General features: G+C 40.1%; 1 protein-coding gene across 4 annotated transcripts in view; it reads left to right on the forward strand.

The window, feature by feature from the left end:
- The window catches only part of LOC119784187 (1-phosphatidylinositol 4,5-bisphosphate phosphodiesterase beta-4-like), a 90,676-nt gene that overhangs the window by 19,374 nt on the left and 55,467 nt on the right, over positions 1-15,835 (forward strand). For all 4 annotated transcript variants that reach the window (XM_038286133.1, XM_038286135.1, XM_038286134.1 and 1 more), the window contains exon 3: positions 6,665-6,731. The gene's annotated coding sequence lies outside the window, so the exon portion shown is untranslated. The remainder of the gene's footprint in view (positions 1-6,664; positions 6,732-15,835) is intronic.

Genomic DNA, 15,835 nt, shown 5'->3' on the forward strand with positions numbered 1-15,835 from the left:
TTGACTTGTTTCTTTTTCTTCTGAAATCTACAGTTGTCTCTCTTGTCTTATTGACACTCAGGATCAGAATACTTTTCTTTCTACGCCATGCCACAATGCAGTTAACCGCCTCCTGTACGTGCATCTCTAATACACCCGACTCCTGCAGAGTCATTCCAGTAATTCTGTAGATGACAGGAATCTGTCTTGTACTAGAAGTAGGAGGTGTACAAAATAAAAAGGAGTGACAAAATTAAATACCTTTCCTCAGTATGTTACCATTATGACAATTTGAAAAAACTTAGTTTGAGATCATCGCAAATTTATTACAAATAGAAAAGTAGGAATTCAGATTTACTGCCTCTAAATATTCACAGCCTTTTGTTAATTCCCCTTTGGCAGCATTTACAGCCTTCAGACTTTTTGAACATGATGCCAGCAGCTTATCACACCCACCTCTGGGCGGTTTGCCCCATTATTTGCGGTACATATTAAGCTCCATCAGTCTGGATGGGAGGTGTTTGTGCCCAGACATTTTCAGATCTCTTCAGACATATTCAATCTGATTAAAGCCTAGTTTCTGGCTTGCACATTGCAGGATGTTTACAGAGCTATTTTGAAGGCACTACACTGAGATCTGGGGTCATTGTCCTTTTAAAAAATTAAGCCATATTCCACGGATGTTGCTGAACATTTCTGCATTTATCTTCCCTTGTTGCTAGTTCCTGCTTCTGAAAAGCATCCCCATAGCATTATGCTGCCACTACCAGGCCTCACTATAGGATGGTTTGGTCCAGAGGTTTTCTCTCAACATGGCGCCTGGGATTCACACCAGAGTTTAATCTTTTTCTTTATCTTTCTTTGTTTTTGCAGAAATAATTGTCTTTCTAGAAAAGTGCAATTGTGAATCTACCCCAGAATTTAAATGATTAATTAAAAGACAGATGGGCCATCCACTACTGTGTCCAGTAATTTTGATCATTTAAATTACTGAATGGACCTGTTTTGGTTGGTTCTCTTTAACAAACACTGGGGTGTGACCCTTTCTGTTTACAATTGTTGTGCTAAAAAATCTGCTTTTTTGGTGGCGTAAAAGTCATAGTGAGATGTAGTCAAATGTAAAGTCCCTTACATTATGGTCCGTCTTTGGTTGTACGCCTTGGGAAATAAAAAGTGTTATATCCAAGAGTTTAAGATATGGTAATTTAGTATATTTGGGGCAGAGCTTCTTGTATTCATTAATCAGTGTCCAGCCAGACCTCCTCCTCTTGCTGGGACACAGTTGCATGATAAACAAAGGGAGGGGTTTTCTCATGGTGCTCCACTGGTCAGGGAGTTGATGTTGTTTGATGTGCGTTCACTGAGACTCTCAAAGGAGCAATATTGAGGATGTGCATAGCTGACGTGTGGGACAGAATGAGCATGTCCTCTCTGTACCTTGGCAGGTGCTGCTCATGGAGCAGCTCACACTGAAACCCACAGAGAGCCGGGCGTCAGCCTTTGGCTGCGGTCGCTTTCCTGTAGAGAGAACATATGTTGTTAGCACTTGAACTTTCATTTTCTTCACTTCTAAAACAGTCTATAAAATCACACTCTGGGAGCTGTGAAAATTCCATTAACTTTATAATATAAAAACAAATGTCTTTATGGTGCATAGTGGCTCACCATATGCTACCTCTCACAGTAACTACATTTCCATTTATGGACTGTTGAAATCAGATATTTACAAACACTATATAAAAAGAGGCAATATATTGTTTATGCCCTGTGACCTGTTCTTGGGCTGTGCGGTTTAGCCATAAATCAAAATTAATAAAAAAAAAAGTTCCTTTTTTTCTCTCTTCAGGCATTCATATATTTGGTTCCTGGTTTTCATAATTTTAATTGCCTTCAGTGCTGTTGTTTCCAGAATCCATTGATTGTGAATTTTACTGCTGCCTGGAAGGGTGCTTTCTTGGTTGTGCACGAAAGCTGTGATGACCTGAACACAACAAATCCAATTTTGCTACCGGTCCGACAGAAAATCGTGTCGGATGAGGGCATGGCGTCTAGCCCCCTTTAAAAGTGAATGGGGATGATCACACAATACGATTTTATACAAGGAGGCTGCTTGAGTCCGACTGATATAAACCCATTGGGAAAAAGTCAGTTTTGGAGCTGTGCATAGTGAATACAGGGACGTGCAAAAACAAAGAATGAAACATAAAAAAAGAATACCCATTACCCATCATAGGAATTCAGGAGGACAGAAAACAGATAAAGTAGTGATCCTCTTTGAGCCATGCAAAAAACAAAATAACGAGGGACAGCAAGTGCAGGAAAGCGAAGTTCATCATTCTCACCTCTTAATGAACAACAAACTTTACAGATCTCTCTCTGAGAATCACCTCTCAGTGCCTTAGTCAGCATATACACCACCCCACAGCATTCATTGTTTCGTTTTATTCATTTATTTTGATTTATTTATTTATTATTTTATTATAGGCGTATGACCATTCTCAATCTGCTCTGGTTTGAGATGCTACACGGACTTGTTAAATTGGGCTTTGCTTTATAACTGCGCTGGTGTTTTTTCTTGTCTTTCTTTATTTTTTATAATCTTTCATAATTTGTTATGTTTGTCTTTAACTTAAAAAACAACAACAATTAGATCAACAGAAAAAAAACATCGGGCTGACCTTCTTTCAGTTCAGTACTTTTATAGGTTTAATGTCAAGAGAAGGGCTGCTAACAATTGATAAACACTTAACAGTACCAAGATGGAAACTATTCTTATCTGCACCCTCCGAAATCTTCTGTTGTTATGTGGAAAGAAAAAGAAAATCATATATATCAATTTTACATGAAAAATTTTTTTATTTTGATATTCTGTGCAAAGTAGGACTGATGTAAAAATTTGTTGCTGAATGCAGCAACAAATGCAGCAATCCATATTTGCAATTATTTGGCCAAGCATCACTTAATCAATATCACACATAAAACATTCTAAAGGTTTTGTTTTTAGGATACTTTTTTTAACTAATGTGAATGGAAAATGTATGTTCCCCTGCCATATCACATCTTATGGTGCCTCTAGGATTATGTGTACTAGCTGTCCTTTCAGTCTCTCCCCCCCACCCTTGTATTTTCCCTACTGAGCTGCCATTTGCCGAGTGATGATGGTAGACCTGCCACTGTTTGCTCTATTTAAATCTTGTGAAAGGCAGGGGGGAGATTACTAGCCTCTTAGCTTTTGGTCTAATCAAAGGTACTATTTCAGCACTGCTGGATGTTACCTGCAATAAACCCATCTAAAAATACACAACCCAGTAGAAAGTGGATCAGATAGCTGAATACTTTGAATTTTTCATGCCCATGATTAGTTGCTGAAGCACATCAGTATTGGAACTTATTAGAAGTTTCCATTCACTGCATTTATAAGAGCCTGATGGACGCAGTTCATTCTATTTTGGGGGTCGGGTTGATGACATAACATTAGAGTTTTTGAAAACAAGAACTGGGTGCACAAGCTTGAAAGGGGTCTGTCAAAATGCTCACGTAAATTTCTCGGGCTGCCTTATTGTGCAGCAGAAGCTAATTTCATCCCTTCATTAACAGAGCCTTGTCTCGTACTTTCCTTTAAAACAAATCCCACCAAAAACAACATTTTTGTATGTTAAAATAAAATAATATATCCCAAGTGTTCATAGTGATACTTTATCTTCTCCTTTTTAGTGTCCTAAGTGTTTTTTTTTGCACTCTGCCATGTGATCTATGTGGTCCTAGCTTTTCCTCTTTCTTTTTACAACTCCACTGGAGAAATTGTGACTTGCTTGGCTGCATTACTCCTGCATTGTGCATATATAGTACTGCTAGATAGGTTATGTTATAATAATTATAAGAAACACATGTTTACTAAGATCCATCCATCCATCTTCTTCCGCTTATCGGGGGTCGGGTCGCTGGGGTAGCAGCTTCAGTAGGGAGGTCCAGACGTCTCTCTCCCCAACCACTTGGGCCAGCTCCTCAAAGGGAATCACTCCCAGGCCAGCCGAGAAATATCGTCCCTGCAGCTTGTCCTGGAACTCCCCCTGGGCCTCCTTCCAGTGGGATGTGCCTGGAACACCTCGCCCAGGAGGCATCCTAATCAGATGCCCGAGCCACCTCAACTGGCTCCTCTCGATGTGGAGGATCAGCGGCTCTACTCTGAGTCCTCCCCGGATGACTGAGCTCCTCACCCTATCTCTAAGGGAGAGCCCAGACACACTACAGAGAAAACTAACTTCAGCCGCTTGTATCCGGGATCTCGTTCTTTTGGTCATGACCTAAGCTCATGACCATAGATGAGACCATAGAACAGATCCCCTCAACACCTTGGTTACGCCTAGAAATTCTGTCCATAAAAGTTATGAACAGAATCGGTGACAAAGGGCAACCTTGGTGAGGTCCAACCCTCACCGGAAACAGGTCCGACTTACTGCCGACATTTGTTTACTAACAATTAGAGTAAAAACAATGTCTGAAACATAGAATAGAATAAAGCAAAATAAAACAAGCCAAAAACACCTTAACTTAATCTAATTTAAAAACTCTCTCTAAGCATCTCTATGCCAATTTTTATCAGCTGTGCATCAACATGAGATGCCTAAAACATTCTAAACAGCTTTAAGGAGCACGATTACTGTTCTAGACCACAGTAGGTCATAATTTTGTACACAGGCTAAGGTGTGTTTGGAATCATTGTGCTGTTTGAGCATTTGCCCTTTTTCTTGTTTCAACTATATCTATATTTATAATGAGGTTCGTCCTATTGTTATATGGCATCTAAATCAAAATACCAGTAATACTGGTAGGCCCTACATAGCTTAAAAGTTTTTTATTACTTCAGTCCCTGCATGTAACCTTCTCGTTGTCGTCGTCAAACACCTTTTTTCTTCTATCTATAAAAAAAATGTTCTACAGAAGCCCTCTGGCTCGTCCATCTGGATGGCTGCAAATTTGTGTGTCTTGGTTCCTGGTCTGTTCCCATCCAGTTGACTTGAAAATATATTGTCTATGGTTGTAGTTGAGTTTTTGCCTGAAAAACCAATACTGTTTTATTTTCTTTTTTTTTGTGATGAGATGTTTTTTGATTTCTCAAACTGTATCCTGTCAAAGATAAAGTGTGAAATCTGTTTTTTTTTTACCCTCTCCCTCCCCAATGTGACTCAGAGATAAAGGCGGCGCTATAAGGGAACTGCTTTACAGTGGGGCCCTTGGCAGCCGTAAGAACGCGCCAATGGCAGCGTTCTGCGACATGCGTGGCCTCAGTAAATCTCCCTATCAGGAGTTCGTTGTTATGGCTGTTAGCACTTCCATTCGCTCCTTTGTTTTCTTCCTCATACAAAACAGTGATGGGCAATAAAACTAGATGATGAACAAGTAGTGATGCTAAGATTAAGCATGTAATTAACTTAAACTCTACAATTTCTTTTGTTTTGTTTTTGTTTGTTAATGTCCGGTACCTGCACAGTACGGTCAGATTTATACAGATAAAAAAGGAAAACATTGTGGTTAAAAATAAATCCTTAAATGCTGTGTGACAGCTCCAAAATGTTATTTTAACACAAATGGGTTCCCTGGTATGCTTTATGGTAGTGCCCATTAAATGATGCTCCTGTACACCTATAGTTGGATATTTTATCTCATTTGCTCTTTTATTGGTTTTACTGTTTTTTTATGGCTACCTTATTTTCAGAATGCATGACGCTGAACATGAACACATATAAAATACCCAAAGGACAGCCTAATTAACAATGTTGTTGTAATTAATGATGGTATTCACATAAAAATAGCTTTTTTTAATATTATGACTAAGTTATTCTCTCAAATAAGTCCATGAATTACTTTAATGTACTGAGCAATGCTGTGTGTGATGAACAGTGAGCCCTTCTGTTACTCACCTTCATTTAAAGAAAAACGGAAGAAAAAACTGTCTAATGTAGAACTTTGAAAATGCTCAGATTCCTGCAGCGTCTATGCTTATCTGGCAACGTTTATCTTGCAAAGCGACTGTGTAATGAAACCTTTACTGGTCAGTTCCTGTCCTGCTCTTTGTTCACCAAAACAGGGCATTGAAGATGAGTTCATGAGAGCAGAATCCAGATCTCTGAAAGTTAGTGAATATCTTAAGAAACTTCTCCAGTCCTTGTGGCAGTTTTAAGGTTATAAAATATCCCCTTAGCAGAAGGATTTTTTCCTTTTTATATTTGTACTTTCCCCACTTTTTGGTTAATCACACTGTGATCGGCCTGTCCCTTTGATCCCCATGTTGGCTTACCTGTTAGGCTCTTAGCAGACTACAATGTACCTGTCGCTCTAATGTAACAGCAAGGTTTATGTAAATCTCCAGCTCATTTCCAGCTTTCAGTTTGATGAAGACTTCCTTTCTTAAAAAAGGCAGATTCCTATTAAAGGTTTATTTAGGAGAAGCCAGTAGAATAATTAAAAATCTGCTCTGGCCAAATAGGATGAAGAGAATCACTTAAAGCCAGTGATTACTTTGCTGTGTGTGTGTGTGTGTGAGTCTTCCCTGAGGCCATCACGACTGTTTGTAATGCTGTTGAAAGTGTACAAAATGAAGCTTAACAAAGAAGTTGGCTCATCAGATGCTTGTAATTCACCTTACCAAATGTCTTTTTTTTTTTTTTTTTTTTTTTTTCTTTAGAGTGGACCGGTGCTCTCTTCCAGTGTTTCCCCTCCCCTCAGTGTTCTGACCCACTGTCTGTCACCCGGTAAGTACTCTCAGATCCACCTCCTGCTATCATCACAGATGCTCTCTCGGTCTTTTACGTAATCATCGGTTCACTGCCTGGCTTGCACTGCAAATTGCTCTCACCTTTACAAAATGGAGCACAATTTCTTGTTAATGTTCACAAAAGGGCATGATGTAAAGTGGTCATTATGGCAAACAACAGTGGAAAAGGTGTATGTTGGTCTCTGTGATTGGTAGAGAAAGGAGATTAAATATACTTTCCTCAGTGTATTGGAATAAAATGGATTTATTGTGTTTAAGAAAAAAAAAACAGGTTTCTTTTCTGATGGAATATACAGCCTCCTACTTGGATGTATGGAAAAAAAAATTTATCCTTATTAATTATATAATTTGTTCTTGGTACAGTAGTCTGTATCTGTTGCTGTTTTTTGAGGTTCCTTATCTAAACTGTATCCAATAAAATATTAAGTTAAACAACTATTGTCTAAAAATACCTGAGGATACTGAAAAAATGAAGACAGATGGAGCAGGGGGTTTTGGTTAAAAGTTTCTTTCAAATCATGGATTAATGTTAAAACAAATGTAGATATTTCTTAAGCCCTTTCCATCAATGTTCTTTGCACGTACCAGACAAAACACAAGCCAGCTTTAATATTTAATTCCCGCTATCTGTTATTGCCAATTACTGGGCTTGTTTACTAGAACCCTGAGAGTTGGCAGATCTCTTTTAAAAGGTGGGTGTGTGAGTTTGTTTGTGTGTCTGTGTGCGTCTGTCTTTGGTCTAGGCTTTTTAATGGCAGAATACTGGAGTCAGTTTTTTAGCAGATGCATGTTCTCTGGTAATACCTCAGGGAGAGCGGTGGGACTGGTGGGTCCCTGCGGGTCTTTGCTAGTCCCTTCATAGCTATAAATACACACTGGGATCCCATTCAGAGGATTAATGTGAGTGTGCGTCTTTGTGACGCCGCTGCACTCGGCCGAGCTGGAGGCTATTACTGTCCTGCAGGGTTGCTATGGAGACCAGGGGCATCAGAGAAGAGCGCAACATCTGTGGGGTGTTTTGTTTGTCAAGAAAGGTTTTCCTCCTCTTGCTTTTCCCTTTTTTCTCTCTATGTTTGATCAGTTCTTAAAAACTCACTTCTTCTGACAGGAGAAGAATAATTCTGTTTTTTAAGGGTTCATAAAACTCCCATGACTGTGTGCCACTGGTCTTCAAATCAGTTGTAAACACGGCACTTGATCATGGAATAGTGTACATTTCTGGGCAAATTTTCAGCTGCCTGTGCTCAGTCATGCTCACAGAAGACCCTCAGGGTGTTAGCCTGCTGGGACTGGGGTGGGGGGGCTCTCTTTACTGGGTTCATGGTAGAGCAAAACTCACATTCTGGGGAAGCATTTAACCCCTGGCCCGTCTTTTTCCCTCTCTCCTTGGCTTCCCTCTCTATATGGACATGTTCTATTTCCATAGCTTCTTTCTGCTGGCTGCCTTATCCACAGCTCAGCGGGGCACAGGTTTTCTGTTGATAGGTACTTATTTGGGCAGTGGGAAAACTCCCTTAATTTTCAGCAGCCTCCAGTCTTTCCTTCTGTCCTCCTCCTGTCTGGTTCAAACCTCAAGCTTCTTTTTTTTGCTTCTGGAGTCCCCTTTTTTTACTACCCCTAAGATTTTCTTAATACTTGCAGAAATATGCACATATTTAACTTTAACCAAAAAAATATCTCCTTCCCCTAATATTTGTGGATAGATTTCTGAACCATCTGTACTGAGCTCTTTGGTTACCCAGCACACTTGTGTGTTTATATATCTCAAGTATTTTATCCATATTTGGGTACACCTGACTTCGATCAGCCTTCTGCTGGGGATGTTTAGCATGGTCAAATGAACCTCTGACCTCCTAATCCGGTCTAAATTAGAATGTCACAGCACAGTGGTGCACGTAGCAGTGCACCTCTGACCCCATGATGTAACAAAGTCATTTTGGAATCATTTGTTAATTTTGCTCAGCATCCTTTCACAAAGGCCAGTTAATTAACTTCATCTAGGAATTAACTCACTGTTCACAGGATATTCTGCATGAAACCATAATGATCTCAAGCTACATTAGTTATTCTGGAATGAGAATAATTCTTGGTGCTTGTGTGTCTATCCAAAACACACAGCTAAAAACAGCCAGGAATGGCTAAGATGAAAACATTGGACTCTGAAGTGGCCTACTATGAGCCCTGACCTAAATCCTGTTGTGCATCTTTAGAAGGGGCCGAGACATGCCGAAAAGGCAGCCATATAACCTGAGACAACTGGAGCAGTTTGCTCATGAGGAGTAAGACCAAATATCTGCTGAGAGGAGCAGAGGGCTCATTGACAGTTACAGGAATCTTTGGATTGCAATTATTGCCTTAACAACATATTAAGGAAAGAGCATGGTCATTTTTGTCCAGGCATGTTTGATAGAGTTCATTTTAAAAATAATTCTGGTAAAGCATTGTTGGAAATCATGACTGACTCCCATTTCTTCATTTTTATAGATTATTGTTATTTCTTATTACTTAAATCAGATTCAGGTTCTTTCTGTGACCATTGTTGGTTTTTCATTCATTAAATAAGGGGCACCAACAGTGTTTTCCACCAATGTAGTCATATTTTCGCCTAGAAATCCTAAAAAATAAATAAAAGAAAATTGAGTTTTAAGCAAATATCAGTGGGTTTTGGTGGTGGGTTTGGAGGGGATGAAGTGCTATTTAAGTTGCATGCAACAGGTTGTGAAAATGGGGTCTTGTTAATCATGATGCTTGGACCTTGTTTGAGGTGTTCCTCAGGGGTCAGTATTCTCACCAGAACTATTCATTCTCTAAATGACGTATGTACATTTACATGTATTTCTAAAAGTATTACACATTTTTTTGCAGATAATGTAAATATTTTGTAGAAATGTAAGAGCTTATTAAGAGTTATTGGATGATTTCACTGATGTTAAATTAGTAATTTTACTAGATTGTCTGAAATGAAAACATTCTTTGAATTATTTAAATTGGAATGTGGGTTATATTTTTTGTCAGGGCTGATAAATAATGTTCAAATGTATTTTTCTGTAACCAAAACAACTTTTTTGTTGTTAGAGCAAAGTGTTTTTTCCCCCCAAAGATGTTTTATGATGTTAATGTTGGTGAGTGATTAGAATTCAAGAGGACAAGAAGCCGGATTTATCCTCGCCGACTAAAAACATTTTTTCTGTTGAAATCTTTTTGTCCAAGCGTCATTTAGCAATTGGAATCTTTGATTTAAGGGAAAGAAAAATATTAGGCGGAAGGACAAGAATAAGAAACAATACATGCCACAGCTTGAGCAAGGAGTCAGCAGCCAGACCAGCTTGGCAACCTTAGCTGTTGTTTGTGAATGTTCTTTGCTTTGCCAGTTAAAGTGAAAAGGATTTAAAACATATAATTTCTTGCAATGTCTGAGTATTTTATTTAATGTAAATCCAAGTTCTCTTCAAAATGAAAGCAATGCAAGAATCTTTAATGGTGAACGCATTAACGGTGTTGAAGCTTTAGTAGTGTGTTGGAAGTGGGGGATACAAGACAAGCTGTAGTATTTCCCTGCTGTCCCACTCCTAATAATCTGGCAGTTAAATCCACCAGCAGGGATTTAGAAATCCCACTTGAAGCTAAATATATGTTCCCAACTCTAATTAAGTCCCAATAGATAAGTGATTATGTAAATAATTAGTGGTTAGAGAGAACTTTTACTATGCTTGGCATAAAGTTAACAACAAATGAAATAAAAACAAATTTTCTGTTTAATTTTTGTGTTGTGTTCAATTACTATTATAACATAAAGATTATTTTCATTGAATCAAAAATTTTATGATGTGATCCAGTAAAGCTATTTTTAACTTAAACAGGTCTTGTCAGTTATATTTGTTTAATTCCACATGCTTATTATCACACATAAAGCTAAATAAATTTTCTATGTGCTAATTTAAACAAAAACTTCACTTTCAATGTGTGTTTTTTATAATGTCCGCTTTACACTTTCCTAACCACTCACTGTTCCTCTCATCTAACACCAATATCACCTACAAAGGTTACTATAGTTTATAATGAGGTATTTCACATGGGTTGGAAATCTAGATACGGAGGATCTTTGTAACCTGACTCCGTCAGATGGATTTGCTCCGCATATCCATCTGGAAACCTTCCGTTAAAGTAATTTTGGGAGGGGGCGAAAATACTGGTTAGCCGATTGGCCTATGTTGGTGATAGACGGGCCAAATAAACCAATCAGATCAACGAAGCATATGACGTACTAACAGACCGATGACGAAAACACAACCACAAGCCAGGCTACTCTTGCCGAAACCAGGCGGGAGAAGAGCAAAAACATATTTTCCTCTGAGAAAAGCCTCCAGTGTCATGAAACGGGGACAGATGGACCCAGTATTCAGGAGAGACAGTCAGTAGGAAAGTTCAAACGTTTATTAAATAAAACAAAACTAAAGTGGAGCTGTGGCTTGCAGACACTGCAGGCGGGGGGGGGCGGGGCACCGCCCAATCTCAGACACTCTAGGGGAGAAAACACAGGTAAGTGACCACGATAAACTGATATTTGATTATCTGGGTTGGTCACTTACCTGGTTAACAGTCCAGACCATGAGTGTCCCCAGTGCTGCAGTCCCAGAGGTCATGCTGGAAGCTGATCCTGGTGAGGGATCCAGAACAGACAGGAACAGACAGAAACAGGCAGTATTTTGTTCTTCTTTCAGTGAAGAAATACTCTGTAATTCCGATAAAACTTGCTCGATAGCCACGCTAACGCTAGTTTCATCGGCTGAAGCCGCCATGTTCTTTAGACTGAACTGTCGCGCTTCTCGTTGCGTCACACCTCAACCTGAGCCAACGCTGAATGGACGTTCGTTTGGTGAACGGCTCCAAATTTTCTTTGACGGAGAGTCTCCAGACTGATCTGCAAGTGAAACCTTGAAAGCTCGCGAGATCAGAATGGTCTCACGAGGCTAGATGTATTGAGCACTAAGGATTGATAATTTCACAAGTAAATCAGGTTTTAGCATCTGTAACTGTCTGTAAACAGGCAGAGCTGTTAGAAAGAAATGCATCACCAGTCTGAATACTTGCTGCTCCAGAGGCTGGTAAACACCTCCACATTCACAGCATGTCCCAGTCTCCTGTGTGTGATGAGCTTAGTTGTACTGATATATAGGTAAATAGTGTGTTTTTTAATGCCCACACCATCTCTATGCCATTCTTGTTGTTTGTGACATACCTGACCTGTTCTTCTTAGGGCTGTCATCTACTTTTTAACACAAACACGAGATCAGCCAGAGGGATAGCTCATAAAATCTCATCATTGGGCTGATTATGTTTCTACAAAAAAGTATATAAAGTACTTTCTATAAAACTAATCAAGTATTATCATTACAAAGATGTAAAAATCAGCCAGATGGTTGTAATAAAAATCAAGCATCATAAAGTAAGAATCTTAAGTTCTTTCCAACAAATTGTAAAAATAAGAAAGAATCCTAATTAAGATATTTTTCACAGTTTTATTTTTAATATAGTTTTAAACACTCAATGTGTACTTTGTAAAAATCCAGCCTTGTTGCCTCTTTCTACAACCACTGATTTTTATGAACTCTGGTCATGTAGCTTAATTAACTGTGAGCTGTTTGATCAAGTCTGATATTGTTTTACATTAATATTCCTTGAATACATATACATAATTATACTTGAAATGTCTCCGTTTAAACAGCTTTCAAGTTTTGTAAAAAAAAAAAATGATAATCCTTCATCACTGACTTTAAAAAGTGAACTCAGCTATTTATCCTAAGCTAAAGGGAAATGTTTGCTGTAGGAAATGTATATACTATCCCTAACATTCATGTCCAACTGCTAGTTGGTGCATTTATGTTCTTTCAGGCCACAGCTGGGCGCTGCAGTCTGTGTGCTGCTGAAAGGTAGCGAGTTTCCCTCTCTTGCTTAAGCTAATTATGTAACATGTGGCTGAGGAGCATGAGTGAGCCTCAACTATAAAAGGGAAAGAGGATGGTAGTAGAGATTCGTTGGACTTGGGGGGGGCACATTCTTTCTTTCAGCTGCCTAATATTTCTTTAGCTATTTTAGCTGAGAAATTAATTCACATTTTGTAACCATGTACTGTAGATGGAAAGACAAAACAGTCTGAAGCCAGAAGAAATGAGAATGAAGCCAGTAGTCCGGTACATTTGTCATGACAAGAAAAGCTTAAGCGTTAAAGTCAACCATAATTTAGAAAAAAATAAAATACAAGTGAGCTTTTCATCAGATAATCATTCTATTTCATAATTTTCAGTTTAATAATTAGATTTTTATACAACAGAAGGACAGATGGGTATTATTACTGTGACAGACAAAACTATTTGTAGTCTTATCACTATTCTGTCAGCCAATTATTTAAATCTGACTCCAAAGTACTTTATTGATCCCAAAGGGAAATTGTTGTTGCAGTTTTTCTTTTATCCAGTGAGTCGTTGTAGATGTTGATAGCTGTAGGCAGCAACACTCTTTAACCACATGTGTAGAAGCCTTGCACTGAAGACTCTCTGTTGTTGTTTCAACAGTTGTTCTTTGTGAAATCATCTCCAGAGGTTCTAGAGGAGTTCCTATAACAGAGCTGGCCTTCTTTATCAGCTTGATGTTCTTTTTGAAGTCACTTGGTCGGATGCTGTTACCACAGCAGATAATTGCAGACGAGATCTTACTCTACATAGGAGACTTATTGAAGATATGTAGCATCTTGTTGCAAACGCCAAAAGACCTAAGCTTCCTTAGGAATAAAAATATTAATCTTTTTCCTATTTCCTGTGAAATCTACAAGTATCTCCCTTGTTTTATTCACATTCAGGATCAGAACATTGAAGTGTACAGAGTGAAAAGGAATGGTGAGGGTGGCGTCCCCTATGGTGCTCCTGTGCTGCACACAACCTGATTAGACTTAGACTTAGACTTCTTTATTTGTCATTTTGTATGCACAGAGTGCATACAGAACAAAATTGCGTTACATACAGCTTATGAACATTGCATTGATATTTCAAATGGCACGAGTTATACAAAAAGTGCAGCAGTGGTCAAAGTGTAAACAGTGCAGAGGATAAAGACAGTGTGCAAATTGCAATGGTTCAGTGCAGATAGGCATTTGTGCAAAAAATGCGTTATTGGGAATAGAAATGAGATATACTTAAAGGGCTAAAAGTTAAACGTTCAGCAGCATTGATGCCCGATTATGTGCAATAGGTGCAGAGTTCGGTTTGTGGATCAAAGGTTCAACAGTCTGATGGCAGTGGGGAAGAAGCTGTTGCAGAACCTGGTCGATCTGCAGCGGATGCTGCGGAACCTCTTCCCAGAGGACAGCAGGGACAACAGTCCATGGTGGGGGTGTGAGGGGTCTTTGATGATATTACCGGCTCGGGACACACAACGCTGTGATGAAATGTCCTTGATGGAGGGAAGAAGAGCCCCAATGATTCCTTTTGCTGTCCTCACCACCCTCCTCACGTTCTTCCAGTCGGAGGCGCTGCAGCCTCCACACCACAGAGAGAGACAGCTAGTCAGAACGCTCTCTATGGTGCTTCTGTAGAAGGTTGTGAGGATGGGCGGGGGCAGGCGGGCCCTCCTCATCCTCCGCAGGAAGTACAAGCGCTTCTGTGCCCTCTTCACTAGAGATGAAGTGTTTACAGTCCAGGTGAGGTTGTCCGTGATGTGCACCCCCAGGAACTATGTGCTGCTGACCATCTCTACAGCTGAGCTGTTGATGAGCAGTGGAGCATGGTTGGGGCGGTTCTTCCTGAAGTCGACGATGATCTCCTTCGTCTTCTCCACGTTCAGGATCAGACTGTTTTCACTGCACCAGCCCACTAGCTGCTCCACCTCCTCTCTGTAGTCCTGGTCGTTGTCGTCTCTGATGAGGCCCACCACCGTTGTGTCGTCCGCAAACTTCACAATGTGATTGGTGGTGAACCTGGGGACGCAGTCGTATGTCATCAGGGTGAACAGCAGGGGGCTCAGGACGCAGCCCTGAGGGGAGCCCGTGCTGAGGGTGATGACGTCAGAGGTGTTCTGACCGACCCGGACCGACTGAGGTCTGCTGGTGAGGAAGTCCAGCAGCCAGTTTCGAAGGGGTGTGTTGAAGCCCAGATGTTCCAGCTTTTCCACCAGGTGCTGTGGGATGATGGTGTTGAACGCTGAACTGAAGTCCAGGAGCAGCATCCGCACGTGGGTGTTCTTCTCCTCCAGGTGGGCCAGGCTCAAGTGAAGAGCAGAGGAGATGGCGTCCTCAGTGGAGCGGTTTCGCCGGTAGGCAAACTGGAATGGGTCGAGTGTTGGGGGGAGACTGGAGACGATGTGTTCCTTTACCAGCCTTTCAAAGCACTTCATCATGATGGGAGTCAGTGCGACGGGCCGGTAGTTGTTGTTGCAAGTGACTTGAGGTTTCTTTGGCACTGGAATGATGGAGGCAGACTTGAAGCATGCTGGCACTGTGGCTTGCTCCAGCGAGGTGTTAAAAATGTCCGTGAGGACACCAGCCAGCTGACCTGCGCACTCCTTGAGCACCCGCCCAGGTATGTTGTCGGGACCTGGGGCCTACACAGTTGACCCTTCAGTCTCATGGATTGTGCTGTTTGTCAGGTAGTCTTTGATCAAGGTGATTGTTGAGGCCTCCACCTTAGTCTTCTGAAGCTTCTGACAAGCAAATAAGGCTGTAGTATTTTAAATGCATGTGAGAAATAAAAAAAGACATATTACACTCATTTAATATAGCTATTAAAGCTTTCATGTGGGAAATTATGACTTGTAAAATAAACCATCATGAAGGACGAACAGATTTGCAGAAGAGCTTACTTTAACTTAAAGAACCAGATGAAAGTGAGGGTGAAAAGGTTAATGTTTGTAATTTGATTTAAGTGATCTCCAAATTCTTTTTGTTTCAGTTGATTCCCTTTTATACAACCTCATTATCTTGAGAGCTGCTGACTTCATTAATCAGTCAAAAAACATTGTCTCCATTTCACATTAACTTGCTCATTTACCAAAAACATAAATGGTAAAAATTCTACTCATAGTCCAGCTTTA

This window comes from Cyprinodon tularosa, unplaced genomic scaffold, assembly GCF_016077235.1.
Source record: "Cyprinodon tularosa strain WSP-4 unplaced genomic scaffold, ASM1607723v1 ctg22, whole genome shotgun sequence".
In the NCBI taxonomy this organism is placed as follows: domain Eukaryota; kingdom Metazoa; phylum Chordata; class Actinopteri; order Cyprinodontiformes; family Cyprinodontidae; genus Cyprinodon; species Cyprinodon tularosa.